Source organism: Heterodontus francisci, chromosome 5 (genome assembly GCF_036365525.1).
Source record: "Heterodontus francisci isolate sHetFra1 chromosome 5, sHetFra1.hap1, whole genome shotgun sequence".
Classification (NCBI taxonomy): Eukaryota; Metazoa; Chordata; class Chondrichthyes; order Heterodontiformes; family Heterodontidae; genus Heterodontus; species Heterodontus francisci.
The window spans coordinates 157,177,866-157,200,058 of NC_090375.1; positions in this window are offsets into that span (position 1 = coordinate 157,177,866).

Sequence of the window (22,193 nt, forward strand, 5' to 3'; positions counted from 1 at the left end):
ACGTTCACATCTCTTCCCCATGATGATTGCACAATGGTGCAGGACAAAGCTACTTCACACTTACTTTATTTCAGAAGCAGACATTCAATTCTGGAATGTTTTAGAATAGTTGCAATTGGCACCTCTTAGCTTTGAAGATTTGTCCTTTGTCAGACAGTTCAAATACACAAAGTGGCCGTTTTGGACCACTGTTCACTTTTTAAAATAAAGGTTCATTTTTTAATAGACCAAGTCAGTTTTTCATAACTCTTCAGAGCTAGTCTATAGTTTGTATCATTGTGTTTCAGGTGTACGTGACACTGTCTTGGCCCTTGGGCTACCTTCTCCTGCAAGTACATGGATGAACATTGTTAGTTTCCCCATGGAGACAAGAAAACACCTTTGCTGGTGGCAGCCCAGCGGTCCATGACCGGGGCACGCGAACACTTGCTGCATGCAACCACTCTTGAGGGACTTTGTGGGATTCAGCAATGCCAGACAGGTGCCTCCCACCAAAATGCAGCCATGCCTCTGGCAACATATGCTACTGCCTGACCTCATTGCCACCGACTGGGTGATGGGTCACTCCAGGCTGGATTGTTAAAGCCCGTTGAGTGCTGGGTCGAGTGTGAGCGCGATTTGAAGATTATGTTCTCAGAGGTCAGCACTGGGTCTGCTGCCTCCAAAGCGCGATGCCATTTTTAAAGGGTTGCAGGGAGGAAGGGAAAGGCAACCTGGCACACCTCCAGTTAAGTGCCTGTTGAGCTTATTGTGCAGATCATTCACAGGCTTGCCAGCAGAAACTTCTAATTTTCAAAGGAAGGGAACAGGGAGAATACCATGTGTGGAACACAGCAGAGTTTAGAAGACGTGAACACTGCTGGCGGAGGGGAGGTGGGGGGGAGCATGAGGGCAATGGAAAGGGCTGATTAAAATAATGCAGAGGCTCAAAGTAAAGCTCAGCTGCTTCAAAAGTGCCACAGAGTAGTCATTGCTGGAGCTGGAAGACTTCCTTTTCTCAGTGGTTAGTGGCAGGAAAGTGGAGACAGACATGAGCCCGCTGGCATCACTTGGGCAGCTGTGCTTGGCAGAGGAAGGCCTGGTGAATGCATAAAATGCAATTGAGGGAGTTCAGAGGAGAACAGGCAACTCTGACACTGGCAGAACAGCCAGGAAGAACTGCAGCAGATGCAACCTCCTGGACAGCAGGAGGCCAGAGGAGCACAGCGGAGGGCAGCAAGGGGAAGAAGGTGCTATCTAAGACAATGGGTCTACCGCCCAAGAGTCAGCTACCTGCAAATGACAGAGGGCCAGTGCCGTAGGAGGCTCTGCTTATCCAGGCAGATGGTCTCGCTCCTATGTGCTCTGATTCACAAAGATCTGAGGCCTCACAGCCCTCACAGCAGTCTCTTACCTGCAGCCATCAAAGTCACCGTCACCCTGAATTTCTATGCTACCTGGTCGTTCCAGGGATCAGCTGTGGACCTAGGTGGAATCTTGCAGTCGTCAGCTCATCACGCCATCAGGCAGGTCACGGATGCCATATTCCAGAGGGCAGGGAACTGCACCCACTTTAACACTGATGGGTCTGCACAGGCACAGAGGGCATTGGGTTGCATCTCCATTGTTGAATTCCCCCAGATGCAGAACATCATCAATTGTGCCCAAGTGGCCATCAAAGCACTTGGTGACTGGTTAGTGAAATTCATCAATAGAAAGGGCTTCCACTCCTTCAACATCGAACTGGTCTGCAACCACAACAAGAGATTCCTCCATGCGTGAGCTCACCTTCCTGGCAGCTGCCATGATGCCTTCATCCTCTGCCAGTCCAGGCTGTCTCAGATCTTCACTCCATCCCCCAAAGTGCATGGGTCGATCCAAAGGAACTAGGGACGATCCCTTTAAGATATGGCTTCTGATCCCTCGACGGGAGCCCCAGACAGAAGCATGGAGGCAATACAACCAATGCCACTTGTTCAGCAGGCCAACCGTTTAGCAGGGCATCGGGCTTCTGAAGATGCGATTCCAGTGCCTGGACCGGTCAGGTGGCACCCTCCAATACCCTCCTGCAAAGATCTTGGTCATTGCAGTGGTCTGCTGTGCTCTCCATAACATGAGCCTCCAGAGAGGTGTGGATCTTGAGGACAGTGAGGCCCTGAAAGGAGACAGGTCATCGGGGGAGGAGCAGGCAGTAAGAGAGGAGGAGGAAATGGAGGCAGAGGGGATAACGCAGAGGTGGCCCGTCTGCATGACAAGGTAGTCTCCTCCTGCCACCTTCTGGGAAGAAGACCTCCCTCCTCTCCCGCCAGCCTCCAGCATTAGATACAGGTCAACATCAATGAAGCAAGGGTCTGCCCTGCCCCTAGTGCTAGGCCTCTAGCTCCCCTGTGACACATCACTTGCCTCTGGTACAGCAGAAGGTTTTGACACAAACCGCAGATCTCTCCCTCAGGACAACCAGCAGCCTCAGTGACAGCTGCCATGGGAGTCCCCATGAGTCCCACACTTGATCTGACTCACCTCCATTCTGGGCCACACTGGCTCTAAGTGGACGGGAAACGTCTCCACCCCAATTCAGGGCACATTTGAAAATCTCAATCTGAATCAGTATCCCACCAAAGGTGGGTTTCTGAACCAGAACCAGACCCGGTTCCTTTTACTCCCCCTCTGTAAAGAAAATCCAGCCCTCCCTCTCCACCAAATACATTCTCTTGCATTGCCGCATGCAAGGCCCAAGGATAAAAGAGGTATGGAGTCTTGCAATTGAGGGAGTTCAGAGGAGAACAGGCAACTGGAGAACATTGGCAGAATGAATAATGTCATTGACATGCTTATGGCACTGGATCCAGGTTCTTGGGATGACTCTGCGAATGCTGACCTCCTTTGCAATCTCCATTCCAGACTTGCTTGGTCAGGTGGGCTGGTCTCCTCCTCCCTTCCCTAGGGAGGAAGACCTCCTGCCTTGCCCTTGCAACCTGGAGGAGAGCCTGCAGGGAGACATTGCTAAACCAAGGGGCCACCCGGGGTCTTCCTTCTGCCATTGTGGCTCAGGTTTCCTATAAATGTTCAGCTGCCCAGGAAGCAGTCAGCAGTCAATGGCAGGCAGTCATCAATAGATGGCAAGCAGTCAGCAATCGATGCAGGGCTGGCAGTTGCAATGTTCTGATAACTATTAAGGCTTAGTACAAAATATATAAGAGACTGACAGTTGAAATGATGGAAGTTTATTGAACTTATCTTGCACCTAAGGTTTCCTCTACAATTCTCCACAGAACACATTACATCACTTCCTGTGATGACGCACACAATCTATTTACATTATCTGCCCAGTAACAACCCAATGTCTAATATATTACATTATGCTACATCTCCTCCCATCTCTGACTTCCTTTTTCAGATTGATAATTGCTGTGGCATTTTCACAAATCTGCCCTAATGAGTTCTTCTTTCTTTCAAAGGTGTTTGAGGTTTTGAGTCTTTTAGTTCCTCCTTCTGACTCTGCTGTACTTCAGTAGAACTATTGGATGACTCAAGTTCTTCATTTGGGTTGTCCTCTGGGTTGATGGCTGATTGCAGCATTGCTGGTTCATCTAGCCTTTGAGATGATTGGTTCTCAATTGTATTAGCTGCTTCTTCGGTATCACCACCAATGACCTCTGTTTCTCCTTATTATCCCTTCAATTTCTTTTGATATACTAGGCCACCATACTGAATGTCTTGCCCTGGCTTTATGCTTTGTAACACCCAGATGACCTTGGTTCAATCTTTCCAAGATGTCTATTCTCAATATTCTAGGGATAACTAATCTCTCATCATAGATCAGTAAGTCATTAGCAATGCTTAGATGACCCTTCTCTTTGTAATACTGTCTTAGAACAGGGTTATGTGGCATGTACGCTGGCCATCCATTCAAGCAATATTGCCTGATTTTTGTACATACTTCATCTGTTTTCTGCACATATCTGATGTCACTCAGTTTCTGAGCTGTAGCAGGTAAAATTGTTGTCACTATCAAAGCAAAAACTTCTACTTCTTCAAGAAGCAAAATATCTCCTTTTTCAGGACTTGCTGCTGAAATACATGATAAAGCATCTGCTTTGATCTGCTGTTTTCCTGGAACGTATTCAGTTTTCACATCAAATCTCGACAATCTTAATCTAAACCTCTGTACTCTTGGAGGCAATTCCGCAAGCTCCTTTGAGTTTATTAGAGTAACCAGTGGTTTATGATCTGTTTTGATTTTGAATTGAAGTCCTATGATGTAATCTGAAAACATTTCACATGCCCAAGTTGCTGCCAAAGTTTCCTTTCCTATTACTGTGTATCTCTGCTCGGTTTCTGTTAACGAAAGAGAAGCAAAATATATGGGTTTGTGTTTCCCATCTCTCTGCACTCGAAATAGGACTGCTCCCAATCCCATAGATGACGTATCCACAGCTATGATGGTGAATAGCTCTTGGTCGTAATGGGCTAACATCTCCAATGATATTAGCATTTCCTTGATTTTCTTGAATTTCTTGGGTTTCTTTCCAACACCAAACATTGCCATGTTTCAACAACTGATGTAATGGCTCATTGATCATGGCTAAATTGGATTAAAATTTTCATACTTGATTCACCATTCTCATAAACCTCTGAAGTTCTGTCCCATTTTTAGGCTCTGGGAATTCCCTTATCACTTTTGTCTTTTGTGGATCTGCTCTAATACTGGACCCATCTATTATATGGCTAAGAAACTTTACCTTTGGCTGCAAAAAAACACATTTTTCATTCAGCGTGTGACCTGCTTCTTCCAATCTTCATAATACTGCTCTCACTCTAGCATTGTGTTCTTTTTGATTGGCTCCATGGATTATGACATCATCCACATGGCAACTAATTCCATCCAATCCTTCCGGAATCCTCAACATCGTCCTTTGAAAGATCTCAGGCGCTGATGTTATTTCAAATGGTGATCTGTTAAAGCAGAATCTTCCAAATAGTGTTAGGAATGTTGTTAGAAGCTTAGATTCCTCATCTAAGGGTAATTTCCAAAATCCACTGTTTGCATCCAATTTGGTAAAGTTTGAGTTCCTCCCTAGTTTTGCCAAACTCTCATCGACTGATGACACTGGATGTATTTCTCTTTCCATTGCTTTATTCAGTCGTATGAGGTCAACACAAATTCTAATTGAACTGTTCAGTTTCTTCACTGGAACCACACCTGAGAACCATCCTGTAGGTTTTGTTACAGGTGAAATATAGGTTTTGTCATTAATTCAATTTCCTTTTTTACTTTTTCTAGAAGTAGATGTGGGACTTTCTGAGGTGTATACAAACACACTGGCTCTGCTTCCTTCCTTAGAGTAATATGGTATGCTGTTTTTAACTTCCCCAATCCTCTAAATAATTTGGGCAATTTGGTTTGCAAGTTTCTAGGCTTATCGTCCTTACATTCGAGCTCTTCCACTCTATATACAAGTTATGAGTCTATGCAAGCCTTCTACTTAGGAGTGAACAATTTTATTTTTAATTACATATAAGCTGTCAGAAATTTCCTTTCCCCGGTAACTCAATTTTGTCTGTAACTCTCCCATTACCTTCAACTCGATGCTTCCAGGCCCATGTAATTTCTTACTTGTTGGTTTGAGAGTTTTCTTTTTCAACCATGGTTCTGTGTCTGATAGTACTGAAACTGCTGCTGCAGTGTCCAGTTTAAAATTAATCTTCTTTCTTTCCACAAGAATTTCTGCCGTCCAGCAATTCTCACTTGTTCCCTGGATTTCCCCTAAAGAAGGTATTTCCACACTTCGGATATCTTTTACTTCATTAACTTTTTTGTTTCCTTGGGATTTTCCTTTAGTTACATGCAGCACTGGTCTTGTACTGCGACATACTGCCTGAAAGTGTCCCTTCTTTTTGCATGAAAAACACTCCGCTTCTCTGGCTGGTCAGTTTTCCTGCTTATGCCTCTCTTGGCTACACTTACTGCAATTAGATGCTGCTGCCTCTAGCTGCTCTTCCCTTGACTGTAGATGATCTGGAAGGTCATCATCTGCTACATCGACCACAATCCTGTCTCTAATCAGATCTTTCCATAAACTGCCATATTCGCTATCTTCAGCAATTTTATATATATCTTTGATAAACAAATCAATGTTCTCCCCTTTCTACTTTGTACGCTTATTAAATTTGGCGCACTCGACAATGACATTTTTCCTTATATTAAGCAAAGTCTCGAGTGTCTTAATAACATCTTCATGTGTAACTTTCTCTTCATCTATGCCTTGAGTAATGAGGATGTCAACTGCAAACACTCCCATTACATATAATAGCATAATGACTTACTCCTTGTCTGGCTTCTGTGTGAAACCCGAAGCAAACCCCTGGAACCATCTCAGCCAAACCTCGGCTTGGTTCAGTTCAGCGACTTTTTCAAAGTTCTCTGGTAAAGGAAAAGATTTCTGCAAGTTGTTAAGGTCTGGAATGCACTGAGAGTGTGGTGGAGGCAGGTTCAATTGAAGTATTCAAAAGGAAATTAGACAGTTATATGAAAAGGAAGAATGTGCTGGGTTACGGGGAGAAGGCGGGGGAATGGAACTATGTGAATTGCTGTTTCGGAGAGCCAGTGCAACACAATGGGCCGAATGGTCTCCTTCTGCACTGTAACAATTCTGTGAATCTGTTCGTTTTTTAGTTTACTGCTGCCACCATTTAATATTCTGATAACTATTAAGGCTTAGTACAATATATAAGAGTCTGACACTTGAAATAACGGGAGTTTATTGTACATGTCTTACATCTATGGTTTCCTCTATAACTCTCTATGAGGTTCTGTACAGATTATGTCACATCACTTCCTGTGATGATGCAACAGTCTATTTACATAATCTGCCCAGTAACAACCCAATGTTGACTATATTGCATTATACTACTGCAGTTAGCAGTAATGGCAGTCAGTCAGCAGTCAATGGCAAGTAGTGGGCAGTAGATGCAAAGCTGGCAACCTTTTAAATATGGAGTCAGCGACTGCCACACCATCGACTGATGCTTCCTCTGCCACCTTGCTTTTCACCTCCACGGTGTCAATGGACAGCCTCCATACCTCCCTACTCCTACTTGGTCAACTTTTGGCAGATCACGTGAGGTTGGCCACTCCCTGCAGCAACCGCCTCCAGTCCCAACATCGGAATCTACTGCCTAGCTGAAAAATTCAGCCCTAAGGGTATCAAGAAATATGGGAATAGTGCAGGAAGGTGGAGTTCAGGTAGAAGATCAGCCACCACCATATTGAATGACACAGCAGGCTAGAATGGCTGAATTGCCTACTCCTGCTCCTATTTCTCATGTTCTTATGTTCTTATGTTTTAAGTTGTCCCCATTATTTAACTCTTTAAGCCCTGGTATCAGTCTGGTGAATCCACACCATACTTCCTCCAAGGTGAATAAATCCTTCCTGAGGTATGGCACCCAAAACTGAATGGAGTACTCCAGATGCGGTCTGAGCAAGACTCTAGGAGTTAATCATAGTTTCCTGTTCTTGGTATTCCAGCCCCCTTGAAATGAAGCCCAACACTCCATTAACCTTTTTGATCACTTTTTATATCTGTGAACTAGCTTTTAGTGATTTGTGTGCCTGGAAACCCAAATCCCGTTGCTGTATGATAATTTTTATTTAGAGATACAGTACTGAAACAAGCCCATTGAGTCTGTGCCAACCATCAACCACCCATTTATACTAATCCTACATTAATCCCATATTCCTACCACATCTTCCCTCAATTCCTCTACCACCTATCTATACTAGGGGCAATTTATAAAGGCCAATTTACCTATCAACCTGCAAGTCTTTGGCTGTGGGAGGAAATCGGAGTACCTGGCGAAAAACCACGCGGTCACAGGGAGAACTTGCAAACTCCGCACAGGCTAGTTAACAGCAGTCATCATAGAAGTGAAAGATTATGCCTGACCAACTTTCTGAAATTCTTTGAGGAAATAACATAGCAAGCAAACAAGTGAACAATCAAAAATCCTATGACAAAATAAGTGATTACGTAAACAGTCAAAAATCCTATAACAGTATTGAACAGTATTTGAGGCTAGTGGCAGGATATGACATTTGATCACTTGACCATTTGTATGAGGACATTGAACTTTCTGTGGCCCTGAATCCAGGTCCTTGGAGCTTGACTCCTGGCATAGACTGCCATAGCTATCTGTTCCTACTACCTTTGCAGTTTGTCTGGAGGGCCTCCAAGCCCCCTGATCACATCGCTCCACCTTCTCCACAAGGTGTCCAGTGCAGTGTTAGAGAACGTTGGAGTATGCTGTCTGCCCTGTTCCACCATAATTCACTCTTCCTCCTGCTCAGATTCTCTTCCACAAATAATTCTAGCACCTGCTGCAGCCAGAATGTATCTCCCCTTTAAGAAATGTAGCTGGTTTTAAGTATTGCAGGCTGGCTTTAAGTGATATTAGCATCACACAACATTGGACTCCTGCTGAGGTGTGCAGCCACTCAACAGCAAATTTAGTGTTAGCTACACGCATCAATCATGCAAATTAACAGGCAGCCAAAGTTGGCATGCTGCCTGCAGCGAAAGCTATAGGCGTGAGTAAATCGCGCATTGCGATCCCTGCGCCTGTTTTCGGGGCTATTGAATTTTGCCCACTCTGTCTCCTCCAGACAGGGGAGTGGTAGAGAAACTGCCAGCATCTGTAAATTTGGACAAATTTTACTTAAATCAAAGAAGAGAAAAATCCAAAACTTGTGGCAAAATTCAACTTCAAAATATTTGTAATCAGACAGGCAAATAAAAAGTTTTATTATTATATATAAAACAAAATCGGGGCAATTTTGTGAAGTCTCATTATTTGGGAGCTGGATCACAGAATCAGCCCAATAGTGCTGTAGCTCTGTTTTCACTCCCAGTGTGGAGCCTCACTCAACAGAGGTGCAGGCCACAGAATCAGCCCTACAGGCCCTGCTTTTAACCAAACCTATCCAACGGCAGTTGTTTGATAAGCAATTGAAATCAGTAAAATCAACTTACCTCTGCATTCCCTCTGAAAACTTCTTATTATGAACTTAACTGTACTACTGACTGAGACTGGAAGCACACCAGCCAGAAACAGGGTAGCTGATGAATATATTCAAATAGGGATCCACTGAGGTCATTTGGACCGAGATTCGATTTTAACTGCTTGGGTTAGAACTCCCTTCCAATGGCCAATCTGTTAAGTAAAGCTTAGCAGCATTGGCTTTGCAAACTGGCTGACATAACTGGAAGCTGCATTTAAAGGGGAACTCACCTGCAGCACTCTGGTCTTTACAATGTAAGTACTGCATTCCCAAGGCAGTTCTGTACTTTCAATGTATTTCTTTCTGAATTCTTTCTCCCGTACTTACCCTCATTAAGCACTCTGCTTAACCTGGGTGCTGATTTTGGTTCACTTCTTTGCAAGGATAACAGTTGGAAGAAGAGGAACAACAGCAGCCTGAAGAATTGGGACAAGCAACGGCTGAACGTTTTAGGAAACAGGTGTAGGGAGCTGCTCATAGAAGGCCTTACTGAGCCCACAGGGTGTAAACCAGTACCAGTTTTCTTGGATATTTCTCAGGAGGAGACTGTTCATCACCAGGAAGGCTATCACCGACCTGTGCAGCCTGTTGCAGCAAGACCTCCTGCCGACTGGATCAGAGGACCATGTTTTGCCAGTGGCTGTTTAAGTCACCATCATTGTAACTATTTTGCCACAGCAACTTCCAGCCTGCAAAAGGTGACATCACCCCACATCTCTCAGTCTGCAGTAACAGCTGCATCAAGAAGGTCACCAATGCCCTCCTTGCCAGAGTAAACAAGAAGGAGTTTCTGCTGGGTTGCGCTGTTTTTTTCAGTGTAATTCACCCAAACATGGCCGAACCAGTGCAAGAAATCGAAGAATTTAAGCGCGAATTACATTCAATGCACATTGAATTTCCAAAATCATTTGTGCCAGTTTAAAAAAACATTGTGCTGGAAATCAGCCATGCCCGCAAAACTGGCATGCCCCCAAATGAATCAATCACCATTGGGAGTTTCTGCTAATTGTTCTTAAAATAAAGCTTTTTATTAAACACAAGGACACTAATAGGCACATTGTAAAAGCTTTTGAATTTTGAAAATATTTATTAAGAAACTGACTACTGTACACAAATGTAACTAGAAAATTGCTTTGTACAGTTTTTTTAAAGTCATTTCAGTTATGTAAAATTGGGTTACTCACAGGTTGTTCAGTAGACAATCTGAACACATATGCTTATTTTTTTGTGACAAACCCCTTCCAGTTGTATTAATAAAGCTATATCAGGTTACCACTCTTAAATATAGCAAGGAATATTATTTAATGCAAAAAAAATTATGTTGTATGTTCTGGTTCATGGAAGATTTTACTTTTGGCGCTATACAATTGAGTTTGAATGGAAACTTGAGAAAAAAAGTCTTCTCAGAACTAGTGCAATTTTGATCGCAATTTGTGCTGGATTGCTGATTGTATTCAAAGCGGAAAACCTTGGCCATTACCTTTGCGCTGGATGCCAACAGTCAGAATGAGAGAGTTCTGGCATTTGCAGCAGTTGATAGCTTTCTTCATGTCCAGGGACTTCGCTCATGTAGCTATTAGGGCAGAAGAGAACGAGCCAGCAGCTTATGTGAACAGGAAGGGCTTCCACTCTATCAATGTTCAACTGGTGTATGAAAACCACAAAATGATAATGCAAGTGTGTGCCAGTTTCACTGGCAGCTGCCACGATGCCTTCATTCTGTGATACTCATTCATCCATTAGACCCATCCAGGAGCATCAGAGGATGGCTGTTGGAAGTCTCCGAACCTGGCTGATGACTCCTCTCGGCAACTCCACCATGGCTGAACAATGCTGGCACAATGGAGAATAGCAGATGACAGACATCACAATATGGCTTCATGTAGTCACACTGTGTGCTTGTATGTTTCGAAATGGTTCATGAAGGCATCATAGTCAGAGACTATCCGCTCTAAACTCCTATGTTTCTATAAGTCAAGCAGCAGGTAAGCTAGGTGGTCCCAAGTGGTCTGCACACATGTTGTTCACATTCTCATAGTATATTACACACTGCCTCCCAGATTGGTGGGATGCAGGTCATAAGGCACATCAGTCATTGATCTCAGGCCTCCACACCTGATTAGATGAGGAGCCAGCATACAAAGCGCAAAATTTCAACAGCTACCAGTCAACATATAATGAACTGCATGTAGTTTTATTTGTCTAGCTGAACAATTCATTGCACCTATCTGCAGCTCCATTTAAAATTCTCAGAAATTGTTCCAAACTAATAAAATTTTCTCAGAATGAAGTGAATTTTAATATAGATTGCTCAAAACTACAGTGCAGTTTATTCCACGTAATCTTTCACTTATGGATTAAAAGAAATCTGATGAACTCAAAGTAAAGTCAGGCTTCTAAATCCATTTAATAAGAGAAATCAAAGGAGTTAAATTGGCCAACCTCCGAAATCTGGCATGGGTACCTTGGTACAAGATTAACCTGCACCCATTCATTGTGTTGCAGGCAGCATGTTAAATTGGTGCTATCTATTTTAATGGTTGCTACATGCAGCCAGTGGTGCCTGCATGGTTCATTGGCAAGGGACGCGATATCGTGGGTGCCTCAATCTACTTAGAAGCACCCTGCAAGAATGGTCGGAGTTCTTTCAAATGTTGATCATTTTTGTGATACTTTGAACAATGGCTGAACATGCAAGACAGTGAGTAGCAGGGTTTACAGATAGTGCACTGGAGGTCTTGGTGGGAGAGACGGAAGAAGGAGAGACGTCCTTTATGCTTGGGATGGGGGGGGGGTGGGGTGCGGTGGGTGCAGTGGGGGGTTGGGTAGTGGGGACACCCTCCAGACATGTGCTCCAGAGGCTTTGGGAACAAATAGCAGTGCAGGTCAATGCCAGGGATGTTGTTCCAGAAACATGGATAAAGTGCAGGAAGAAGTTTAATGATCTGACACGAGTTGTCCAAGTGAGTGAGTTGATCTTCAAATGGCATATCCTACAAAGTGCACCACTAACCTTATCCACTGCTCAATATACCCTACTACCCACCTACCAATAACCTCTATCAGTCTGTGCCCAGCACCATAAATCTATATGCTTTGCCTCACACTCACACAATTATCGCTGTTGCAGCCACACTCATAGTTCACACACATTGGCAGCTATTCATCCATGACAGCCACATCGCCCAAACATGTTGCAGTCACTCACGAATACACTTCACTCTTTCGTGTAAGAAATAGTGGCGCATAACAGCAGGCTGCAGCAATGAAGTGGAAGAGGACAAGTTCATCTGCATGTTTTACCACCCATGGAGGAGAGAGTGCAGGCCATCATGGGAAAGGGCATCACTGCGAGGGTAGTTGCTGGCAGGGCTAAAGGAATTGATGATGCAAGTATTTGCACACCTAATTTTTCTTCTTTCATCACACAATCTGTTTTAACTCATAAAATGCAAATGCTATAAGCATACACTTCTTACTTCCTCCTCTTCCCTGACTACAACCCAACCATCATCCTGTTTTCATTTCAGATACCCAAGAACTGAATCCTTCCCAGTCAGTGGAGGAAGAGGAAGATGAGAGTGAAGATAAAGAGACACCATCCCTCGATCTTACACTTGCAACCACCAACTCAGATACTGAAATGAATGTATTTTAGGGGCCAGGACAGTGGAGGAATCCTCATGTGGTGAGCCACTGGACACAAATGTGCAAGAGCCAGGTTGGGGGAAAGGATAGCACAGGTGCTAACTCATCATTGGGGGAGGTCACACACTGGTTCTGCTGCTCAGGAGTCAAATGAGGACTTCAAAGGGCCAGGCTACAGAAGAAGATTGATGGGTGTACACAACAAATACTTGGAACACTCGCAAGCCTGCCAGAAAGCCTGTGCTCAATGCCAAGGAGCATGGAGGAGTCCAGCACCAACTTGGCACAGGGCTTTGCAGGACTGATGCTGTCTCTGACAGCCAATGCCACAGCTTTCACTGCAGCACAAACAGCTTCCATCAAAGGTCTGAGTGCTGCAATGGAAGTTCAGACTGCTGCTATCATGATTCCAGTGTTCAAAGGGGCTTATAAGGTGTCACAGAAGTTTATCAATCTGTTCTCCAACAGATCAGTAGAATTGCTGCCCTGGGAGAGTAGCAATGGCTCCATGGAGCATGAACCTGCTGACCCCTCTCAGGTCAACAGTCTAATGTTGTGCTGTGTTCTTGAGTCTTCTTTAAATGACAACCACAGGCTTTATATTCGGATTCAACACAAACACTATTTATTGCCTTACGCATTTACATTGCATGATTTCAGGTACAGGTCATTCCTTGCTGATGTGTGTCTCCTCTTTGTAAAACCATGTGCTGAGTACGCCTCTCAAAATGGCGTCTCTTTATATATGTCTGATGATGTTATCAGTTGTATCAGTGGCCTGATCTCTGAAAGGTATGGTTTCATAAAGGTGAAGTCACCATTTCACTACATTACAGTACCCCCTTTTTTAAATTCAAAGACTCCCCCTTTTCTTTAAAATTAACAATTACAAAATTACATTGAATAAAACTTGGCTGCACTGATGTTTGAAACTTGGAGGGGATAGGTTTCAGGCATTGTTTATGTGTTTGTCAGAGCTTTTTTTAAATATATGAAATGCCTATGTTTCTGCCTCATCCCATTTCCAATTGACATCATGTCAAGTGAGCTGTCACAGTGGGGCTGTGATGAGGCATACTCTGGGATAAATCTCGAGATGTACGATGCTAATCCTAGGAGAGATTTGACTTGTTTTCCATTCGCGGGAGGATCTGCGTTCAAGATTGCCTTCACCGTTTTAGAATCTGGAGATAGGCCTTTCTTGTTAAATATATGCCCGTAGAGCTTCACTTCCAAAGCTGAAAAATGCACTTGTCTTTATTTAATCACAAATTGTGCACTTGGAGTCGATCCAACACTGCTTATAAGTGCTTGTCATATTCTCCTTGTGTTCTCCCGTATACAATAATGCCACCTGAAGCATTCTTGACTCCATTCAGGCCGGTAAGTAGTTCTGCTCCTGCCGATTGAAAAATTACAGAGGCTGCATTTACACTGAACATTAAAACGCTTGTACCTTCTTAATCCAACGTGGGTACTGAAGGTAGTTATGTATCGACTTTATTCACCTAACTCAAATTGGTGATCTCCAAGTCTAGGGTACTGAAGATTATTGACCCATTCTTGTCTTCAATTATCTCATCTAGCATTGGCATTGGGTGCCGTTCTCGTTTTAACACTTTGTTGGCCTGTCTCAAGTCCAGGCAAATTCATACTTGGCCTGTGGGTTTGGGGACTACAACAATTGGGCTGATCTACAGTGTTGACCCTTCTGTCTTTTCAGTGATGTCCAACTTCTCCAGTCTTTCCAATTCTTTCTCTATGTCTTTTCTGGTATGGAATGGAACCCTCCTGTGTTTCCCTTGTTTAGCTTGATGCCTTCAAATAATTGTGGATATTTCTTCAGGATGTCTTCTTTTGTCAGGGAGTTCTGTCCTATGACAATGTTGATCGTGATCAGCTTCAATTCACTGGCAGTTTTGAAACTTAGCAGAGTTCCCTTGCTTGAGTCGACAACATGGACCTCAGTCTGGCATGTGGACCCATGGGACAATTTGAGAGTAACTTGGATCATCCCTAGGACCGGTAGAGGAATATCTAATCCGTAAGAGAATATTTTAGATGTTGGCTTGTTCAATTGCAGTTTCTGTTTGCTCAGTAACTCGTGGAATGTTGGGGCATCCATTATGTTGACTGTTGCTCATGAGTCAATTACTGCAGAGATTGTCGAATTACTTATGAGCACATCGCACATGGATAGGCTGTGAACAAAAAAAATTTTCTCTTGTGCTGTGAAGATGTAATCTTCCTTCTGGCATTCAACTCTATTAATGTCTTGTGCAGGCTTCGATCAGCATACTCTTGTGAGATGTCTCATTTTTCCACAGCCTTTACACTTCATTCCTCTTGCAGGACAAGTTTTGTAGTGAGGTTTTGCACCACCACAATGATTGCATATTCGAATGTGAAATGATTGTGACCTCTGTCTTGGTCTGCCTTGATGTGCCTCGGACCTTTCTCTGGGTTTCTCTGTGCCCTTATGTTTGGCATGTTTGTCTGGCGAAAACTTCCTCTTGTGGCATTCGCGGATTCTGTTGCTGATCCTGACCTGGCCTCAGGGGACTCCCATCTTATGTTATTTACCTCTTTCCCTTCTGAGACTTCAGCTTATCTTTCGCTGGCTTCCAGCATTCTGTCAATATCGAGTCACCTTTGCAAGTTTAACGATTTGCCCTCTCTAAGGGCTTGCCTTCTTAGTCTTGGTGAATGGCAGATCATCATGATCTGGGAGATGATTTCCTTGTCCACGTCTATGAAGTTGCAATTCTGGCTGAGACTTCTGAGTCTCGTCAGGTAGTGGTCAAGAGTCTCACATTTGTCTTGTTTTGCTTGCCCTCAGTTGAAAATATCTTGTTAGAGCATTCTTCGCTGCATCATAATTATCGTCAGTTCTGATGCTTGTGAGCGTATCGAAGATATCGTCAACTTTTAGTCCAGCATGTCTGATGATGTCATCAGTTGCATCAGTGGGCTGATCTCTTAAAAGTACGCTTTCTTAAAGGTGGAATCACCACTGCACTACATTACAGACAGCATTCCTGCTTCCACCCTAGCACTCTGCTAGTGCCCTTGCTGTTGCCTGTAAGCCAACCAGCTCAGACTGCTGCTGTCCAGGCTGAAATATTGCAGTCTGAAGCTGAGCCTTTAGGCCCAGAGCTGCTGAGGTCACCCTCCAAGGCCATCTACAGTTTTCTCAGTTAGAGGTTAGCAGCCTTCCACCATTCATGCTGCAGCCTCTGAGGAAGCACGTTATAGAAGCACTAGGATAGGGAAAAGCACACAAATATAGGCATTAAGGGAATTCACAAGTCTGATCAGCTTAGTTTTTTTTTGTACTATGCTATGGTTGAACTTATAAAATTAGATTAGAATGTCCATTTTCTGGTTGTTTTTATTCCTGTGTTGTTGGAAGGAGGACAATGTGATGGTCAGTGATAGAGGAAAGCTAAAGAGTGTGGGCCTGTTATTGAGTGGGGAGGTTTGATTGAGGTCACTCATAATGCCCATGAATTGTCTGATCACGTAGAACTTGAGCAGGAAAAAAACTGTCTACGTTGTAGCTTACCTTCCTTGTCATGCTCCTCCAAATCCATTTTCTCTTCCTCCTCCGCCACTTTCTCCTCCTCCTCTTCCTTGTGTTTCTGCTCTTCAGTTTCTCACCCAATAGGTGGGGTTAAGGGCTGTTCAGTCATAATGGCCAGATTGTGTAGCATGCAGCATACTACGACAAATCTTGATACTTGCTCTGCTGAGTTCTGCAGGGCTCCTCCATAGCAGTCCAAGCAGCAGGAGTGTTGCTTGAGGATCCCAGTGATGTGCTTTATCAAGTTCCTTGTGCCAGCATGGCTCTCATTGTATGCCTGTAGCATGTGTTCCAGACTGGAGTCATGAGTGGATAAACCTTGTCACCCAGTAGCCAGCCTTTGACTTGCCATGATAGGTTAAATATAGAGGACTGTCACAGAATGAAGGAATCATGACTACTGCCAGGATCCTTTACATTTCAGGAATATGACTGAGTTCAAATGAGGTGATGAAAGGTAATTTGAAGTCAATGGCACCCTGCAACATAGGAAAGCCTGCAATCTGTGCAAACTTTTATGCTCACTCTGTCTGCTTGTCTCTGTCAAGATGGAAAGAGATGAAGTCGTCTCTAGGTATAGAGAGCCTCAGTAAGCTCCCTTATGCAGCAGTGTACTGCAAAATACGAGATATTACTTATATCTCCAGCAGCAGCCTGGAAGGTGTTAGCTGCACAAAACTTGAGAGCCACAGTTACTGTGACAGTCATGGAAATGCTGTCCTTGCTTTACTTTGAGGTTGTAGTTGTGGCTGCTGCAGTTACCAGATTTCAACATCTGATGAGTCTAGATGAGTCACAACATCTCTTGTGAAGTGAAGACATCTCATGTATGGGTCCGTGCTGAAGCTGAGGTAACATAATTGCTCCATGAAGTCCTTCTGCAACCATGTCCTCCTGCTGAGACCTCTTCATCCTTCATCTTCCTCCCTTTTCTGGTAACCAGTCCTGCTCTAGTCTCTCTTCATTCTCCCAGTCATGCTTAGTTCCAAGAAGGAGCCCTATTAGGCCACCCATGTCTGGAAGGAAATTAGTTTTTAAATAAACAAAAAAGTATTTCAAAAGCAGCTAGACAACTCCAGACTATTCAAACATTAGCCAAGTGTAGAAAACATGCAAAACTGTGTACAATTGCACCAGCAGCCAGAAGAAATAATCCAGCAACTAACTTGTAAGTAGTTCATGATCCCTTGAAATAATGCTAGTGGGGGGTCCTTCATTCCATTTATTTTCAATTGTGTGAGGTTAAGACAAGGCACAGGCAGGAGTATGGATTGCAAAAATAGCAGCTCTGGCATCAAATCAGCATTGCACATTGACTGCTGTCATAATTTGCCAAACCTGCATGCTGCCAGCAACTGTTAGGTGCATGTGCGCAAGCATCTTTATCAAAGATGCCGTCCTGTGCACTTCCTGTCTGAAGTTACGAGGCTGCATATCATGTTTAAAACTGGTGCTACAGAGTCCAATTTTGCTCCATAAGTGTCTAAGCCACGGATATAAATAAGGGGAAAGAATTAAATGTGCGTAGAGACATGAAACAATCGTACTCTTGGATGAAGTAAAATGTGTTACAGGGCTGAAGGTAAATGGGTATTATAAAGCAAACATCAGGACCTGAGAACTGGAGGAAGGACTCTGCAGTAGGAGTTCCAAACAACAACAACTACTTGTGTTTACATAGCACCTTTAATGTTGTAAACTGTCCCAAGGCATGTCACAGGAACTCTATTATACAAAATTTGAAGCCAAGCCATTGGAACTCGTTGCCCACAAGGGTGGTGGAAGTGGAGACGATGAATGATTTTAAAAGGAAATTGGATGGGCTCTTGAAGGACATAAAATTGCAGGGCTACGGGGATCGAGTGGGGGAATGGGACTGACTGGATTGCTCCATGGAGAGCCAGCATGGACTCGATGAGCCAAATGGCATCCTTCTATGCTGTAAATGACTCTATAACCAAAAGCTTGGTCCAGAGGTAGTTTTTAAGGAATGTCTTAAAAGAGGACAGAGAGAAAGAGAGGGGAGAGATTTAGGGAAGAAATTCCTGAACTTAGGGCCTTGGCAGCCGAAGGAACAGTCTTTGGAGTGTTTAAAGTCGGGGATGCTCAAGAGGCCAGAATTTGAGGAGCACAGATATCTCGGCGGGTTGCAGAGCTGGAGGAGATTACAGAGATATGGAGAGGCAAAGCCATGGAGGGATTTGAAAACACGAATGAGAATTTTAAAATCTAGGCGTTGCTTAACCGGGGGATAATGTAGGTCAACGAGCACAGAGGTGATGGGACTTGGTGCAAGTTAGGACATTGGCAGAGTTTTAGGTTCAAGTTTACAGAGGTATAAGAAAGGAGACCAGCCAAGAATTAGTCAAGTCTAGAGGTAACAATGGTATGTATGAGGGTTTCAGTAGCAGATGAGCTGAGGCAGGGGCAGAGTCGGGTGATGTTGAGGAGATGAAAATAGGTGATCTTAGTGATTGTGCAGAAATGTAGTCGGAAACTTATCTTGGGTCAAATATGAAACCATGGTTGCAAACAGTCTGGTTTCATCTCAAACAGTTGCTAGTGAGAAGAATGGAGTCAGTGGCTAGGGAAGGGAGTTAATGGTGCAGACCAAAAACAATGGCTTTAGTGTGCCCAATATTAATTGGAGGAAATTTCTGCTAATCCAGTACTGGATGTCGAACAAGCAGTCTGAGACAGTGGAGGCGTCAAAGAGATGGTGGTGAGGTTGAGCTGAGTGTCATCCGCATACATGTAGAAACTAAAGTTTTCAGATGATGTCGTCAAAGAGCAGGGTGTAGATGAGAAAAAGGAAGAGAGTCTAAGGATAGATCCCTGGGGGACACCAGTGGGAGTATGGCAGGAGATTCTCTGGCTACAACTGGATAGATAAGAATGGGATGAGGTAAGTGCTGTCCCACCAATGGAGAGGCGTTGGGGGAGGATGGTGTGGTTAACCATGTAAAAGGCAGCAGACAGACCGAGAAGGATGAGGAGGGATAGTTTACCTTTGTCGCAGTCACAGTCATTTGTGACATAGATAAGAGCCATTTTGGTTATGCAGAGGGGCTGAAACCTGATTGGAGGGATGGAAGCATGGAGCTCCAGGAAAGATGGGCACGGATTTGGGAGATGACAACATGTTCAAGGACTTTGAAGGGTAAAGGGAGGTTGGAGCTTGGGGTGGTAGCTTGCTAGGATAGTGGAGTCATGAGTTGTTTATTTGAGGAAAGGAATGATCACAGCAGATTTGAAGGAGAAACAGACAGTACCCGTGGAGAGGGAAGCATCAACAATATCAGCTAATGTGAGAGCTAAGAAGGGAAGTTAGGTTTAGTGGGAATAGGGTGGATTGAGCAAGAGATGGGTTTAGAACCATAGAAAAATTATGGCACAGAAGGAGGCCATTCAGGTTGTCATGTCCGTATGGGCCGAAGAGAAAGAAAAAGCTAGCTGCCCAATCTAACCCCACCTTCCAGCACCTGGTCCATAGCTTTGCAGGTTACAGCACTTCAGGTGCATGTCCAGGTACCTTTTAAAAGAATTGAGGGCTTCTGTCTCCACCACCATTTCTGGCAGTGCATTCCAGACACCGACCACCCTCTGGATGAAAAAGTTTTTCCCCATGTCCCCTCTAATCCTTCCACTAATCACCTTAAATCAGTGCCCGCTGGTAACTGATCTCTCCGCTAGGGGAAACAGGTCCTTCCTGTCTACTCTATATAGGCCCCTCATAATTTTGTACATCTCAATTGTCACCCCCAGCCTTCTCTGTTCTAAGGAAAACAACCCTAGCCTATCCAATCTTTCCTCATAGCTGCAACTTTCAAGCCCTGGCAACATTCTTGTAAATCGCCTCTGTACTCTCTCCAGAGCAATTATGTCCTTTCTGTAATGTGGTGACCAGAACTGTACACAATACTCCAGCTGTGGCCTAACCAGCACTTTATACACTTCCAGCATTACATCCCTGCTTTTGAATTCTATACCTCGGCCAGTAAAGAAAAGCATTCCATATGCCTTCTTCACCACTTTATCTACCTGTCCTGCCACATTCAGGGACCTCTGGACATGCACTCCAAGGTCTCCCACTTCTTCTACCCCTCTCAATATCCTCCCATTTATTGTATAATCCCGCACTTTATTTGCCCTCCCCAAATGCATTACCTTACACTTCTCTGGATTGAATTCCATTTGCCACTTTTCCGCCCACTCAACCAAACCATTGATATAATTCTGGAGTCTATGGCTATCCACTTCACTATCGACTACATGGCCAATTTTTGTGTCATCAGCAAATTTCCCAATCATGCCTCCCACATTTAAGTCCAAATCATTAATATATACCACAAACAGCAAGGTACCCAACCCTGAGCCCTGTGGAACGACACTGGAAACAGCTAACAGCTTTCCATTCACAAAAACATCTATCCACTACTATCCTTTGTTTCCTGTCCCTGAGCCAATTCTGGATCCAACTTGTCACATTCCCCTGTATCCCATGGGCTTTAATTTTATTGACCAGTCTGCCATGCGGGACCTTGGCAAATTCCTTACTAAAATTCATGTAGACCACATCCACTGCACTACCCGGATCAATCCTCTCCATCACTTCCTCAAAAAACTCAATTAAGTTAGTAAGACATGACCTTCCCCTAACAAATCCATGTTCACTATCCCTAATTAATCCGTGCCTTTCTAAGTGGCAGTTTATCCTGTCCCTCAGTATTGATTCTAACAATGTACCCACCACTGAGGTCAGACTGATTGGCCTATAATTATTAGGCCACTCCCTCACACCCTTTTTAAACTATGGTACAATGTTCACAGACCTCCATTCATCAGGTACCTCGCCTCTATCTAGTGAGGATTTGAAGATGATCCTCAGCGCATCCATCTTTTCCTCCCTGGCTTCCTTTAACAGCCTGGGATGCAATCCATTCGACCCTGGCGATTTATCCACTTTCAAGGATGCCAGACTCTCTAGTACTTCCTCACTCATTATGCTTATCGTATCTAATATTTCACACTCCTCCTTGTTAACTACAATGTCTGCATGAAGCCCTCCTTTGTGAAGACAGAGACAAAAACTCATTAAGAACCCCACCCACATCTTCTGCATCTGCGTATAAGTTCCCCTGTACATCTCTGATAGGCACTAACCTTTCCTTAAAAATCCTCTTGCTCTTAATGTACTGATAAAACATCTTCAGGTTTTCCTTGATTTTACCTGCCAATTATTTTTCGTCCTCTCTTTGCTTTTCTAATTTCCTTTTTTACTTCACCCCTGCAATTTCTATACTCCTCTAGGCTTTCTAAAATATTAAGATTTTTGTGATCATCATAAGCTTTTTTTTTCTGCTTTAACTTACTGTGTAAGCTTCTAGATAACCAGGGGCTCTAGATTTGGCAGTACCACCCTTTATCTTTTGGGGGGACATGCCTACTCTGTGCTTGTACTATCTTGATTTTGAATGCCACCCACTGGTTTGCCACTGATTTTCCTTCAATTTGCTGAATCCAGTCCACTTTTGCCAGGTCACCTCTGAGCTTTGTAAAATTTGCCTTCACTCAATTTAAAACGTTTACTCCTGTTTTATCTTTGTCCTTTTCCATGATTATGCTAAAACTAACTGTATTATGGTCACTATCTCCAAAATGGTCACCCACTGTTACTTCATCCACTTGCCCAGCTTCATTACTGAAGACTAAATCTAGAGTTGCACCCCCTCTCATCGGGCTTGTTACATGCTGGCTAAAAAAGTTCTCTTGAACACTGTTCAGGAATTTTGTCCCCTCTGTGCCCTTCACACTGTTTGTATCCCAGTTGATATTGGAGTAGTTGAAATCCCTAACTATTATTGCCCTATAATTTTGTGGACAAGATGAGCTCACAGAGGGCATGAGGAAAGATAGGAGAGA